The sequence below is a fragment of the Mastomys coucha genome, unplaced genomic scaffold (genome assembly GCF_008632895.1).
Source record: "Mastomys coucha isolate ucsf_1 unplaced genomic scaffold, UCSF_Mcou_1 pScaffold21, whole genome shotgun sequence".
NCBI classification, from domain to species: Eukaryota; Metazoa; Chordata; class Mammalia; order Rodentia; family Muridae; genus Mastomys; species Mastomys coucha.
Window position 1 is genome coordinate 131,370,128 of NW_022196904.1, and position 2,832 is coordinate 131,372,959.

Here is a 2,832-nt window from a genome sequence, read left to right on the forward strand (position 1 = left end):
CCCCCCCGCCCCCAACAGTTCACAAATGATGTTGATTTAAGTGCAAACCAACTCAAAGCCCTGTATCTGGGCCTGAGTGGCAGCTGAGCTGGTCAGCCCACTGGCTCTCACTTATCGGCACCACCAGGGGGAGCACTCCAGTCCTCCTTGGGCAAGCTCACTCAATGCTGTTACCACAGGCAGGGTTAGCTCTCCTGCTCTCAAGCCCACAGGGCTGGCTCACCCACACCTACACCTCCAGAACCAGCTCCACTGTGTAGCCCAGTGGGGGTGGAGGCCTGTGAGGGGCTGGGTCAGCTCTCCCGCTCTCACACCCTGGGTGCTGGCTCACCTGTGCCTTTGTCCTAAGGGCCAGCTTCACTGTGTTGCTCAGGTGAGACTCAGGGCCCACTCTCCTGAATGCTACAGCCAGTGAGTGGTGTGGCTAGCTCTCCTGTGCTCATGCCCTTGGGATGGGGTAGCTCACTCATTACTTACCACCAGGGCCAGCTCTACTGTGCTACCCAGGGGAGGTGCAGGATACGCTCTGGCAGGAGCAGCTCTCCCACCCTCATGCTCTTATGACCCCTGGGGTCGCGTCATCCCACAGCAGATGTCCATTCAACTTCTTATATTGAGGTACACGAGAACCTGGCAATCTTGCCAGACACCTGCCAGAATCTGATACTCACTGACAACAGAGAGCTGTCAGTTAAAAGGTAAGCTTATATTTTTGATCTCTTAAATTACTCTATTAATTCTGGGAGCATCTGAAAGAATGCATGTCTCAATAGCCAATTTTATAGCCCACTTTCCTTCCTTCTTTACTTTCTTCTTTCTTTCCCTCCCTACTTCCCTCCCCGCTTCCCTTCCTATCTTCTTTCACTTTCCCTGGGAGTACATGGAGACATTTGGCTTAAGATGGTAGACTCTCAGCCCTCTGGGGACATATGCCCCAGTTATGGCTGTGCTTACACACAGAGGTAACCAAGATATGGTAGCACTCATGTAGTCACAGTCTGACACCATGGTGACTCTGACACCATGATAGCAACACCCTCATTATTGCCTGGGTCTGGGACACATATGGCTGCTTGACCTCCCAAGCACCCGCGCTTCCCAGAGCTTTGCATAACTTCGTTTTCCAGTCCCCCCGGGTTTCCGTGTTAACTTTGCTTTCCCATCCCTGGGGTTCTGTGTTAACTTCGTTTTCCTGTCCTCAGGGTTCCATGTTAACTTTGCTTTCCTGTCCTCGGGGTTCCGTGTTAACTTCGCTTTCCCATCTCCGGGGTTCCGTGCTAACTTTGCTCCACGCTCCACAGAGAGAGAGGTGTTGCTTTGTGTACTTCTGGTTCCTCACATTCTTCTGGCTCTGGATGTTTCCTGTCATTTTACTGCACGAGGGGTGTCTGACTTTCCAATCCTAAGAACCCTAACCGTCAAGGCAGAACCTCTAGGTCAGCAGCAGCTCTCCCGTGCTCATGCCCTTGGGATGGCACAATTTCTCTGTATTATACTAACAATGGATGTGGTGTCTTCAGCAACTGGGTCTCAACCATCAAATTCTTGTGAAGCCAAGAGCAATGATAATAGCTTGTACTTGTAGAAATATTTAACCTCAACCCGGAGCTTCTACTCCACCTTTGCATATTCAGTTCCTGAATAAAACACACACAACCCTTAATATTTATAATAAGCCTTAATCAGTGCTACCCTCTACTCTATTTTGACTATTTTCCTGACTATAGCCCCACTTTGTGATTTGCCATGTTTTGTCTGGGATGCTCTTGACTCCAGTTAGCCAGCCTGCATGACCATTGTTTTAAGGTTCTTATCCCATGGCATCTTCTCCTCTCTCCATCTTCCTTTCCTTCCCTGATGGTCTCCTCAGACTCCTAGGACTGGAATCCCAAACCCCACCTATGTCTCTTCTGACCAGCTATAAGCTGCCAACACCTTTATTTAACCAATAGTTTTATATTAGGGAGCAAAGTCCTATTGTACAAGTGGATTCTCTCCTTCCTGGGGGCAGTCAAGCCTTAGGGGCCAATATTTAGCATTACAATACAAGCGGCAGCAGACCAACACACTACATCCTGGTCTATGGGGGAAGGGTCTCCAGGACACCTTGACCCAAGAGCTGTAAGAGAAGAACCCTACACCTGGCAGTGGTCTTTTTATTAGACAACCCGTGGCTCCTGGGGGGAACATTATCACCTGCTTAGGGGATAACTATTTTGTGCAAAGCAGATTATGAAGAGTTGGTGTGAGACTCATCATGAAAGACCTGTAGTGCATTAATAAACAAGTTGGGTGGATGCTCACCCTCTTAGGCAGGGTGCTATTGAACAGTGTGAGCAATTTCATGACAGGTAATTCAGAACTTCAAAAGTGAAGAAAATGGATGGAGAGTGACCACGGGAGAGAACTTAGAATGGTATCTTCCCACCTGTGTAGATTCTCCCCAGGGGGTTGCAAACTGCAGAGAATTCATTTCTGCCACCCAGCAATGCACCGTGGCCATACCAGAACCTCAAATCAGAGAGCTGAAGGCTTAGGGAAGAAAACAGTATGTGTAGGAAGTATGTCATAAGGTATAGCAATGTTTGTGTTACCTTAAATCACAGGCAATGTCCCTGTGGACAGTATAAAAATAGACATAAGGAAGAGACCGTGGGCCAATCAGTCACCTAGGACAGGACTATAAAGGCCCCAGACTCAGGAGGCTCCACATCTGCACACTCCTCTCCACCTGCTTCATTGACCCACTCCACCTAAACCAAATTCCAGAACCATGACCTGCTGTGGCTGTTCAGGAGGCTGTGGCTCCAGCTGTGGGGGCTGTGGCTCCAG

The 2,832-nt window shown here is 49.2% G+C and overlaps 1 protein-coding gene across 1 annotated transcript in view; it reads right to left on the reverse strand.

Annotated features, from left to right (window-relative positions):
* The window catches only part of LOC116101380 (keratin-associated protein 5-5-like), a 92,189-nt gene that overhangs the window by 88,802 nt on the left and 555 nt on the right, over window positions 1-2,832 (reverse strand). The window lies entirely within an intron of this gene.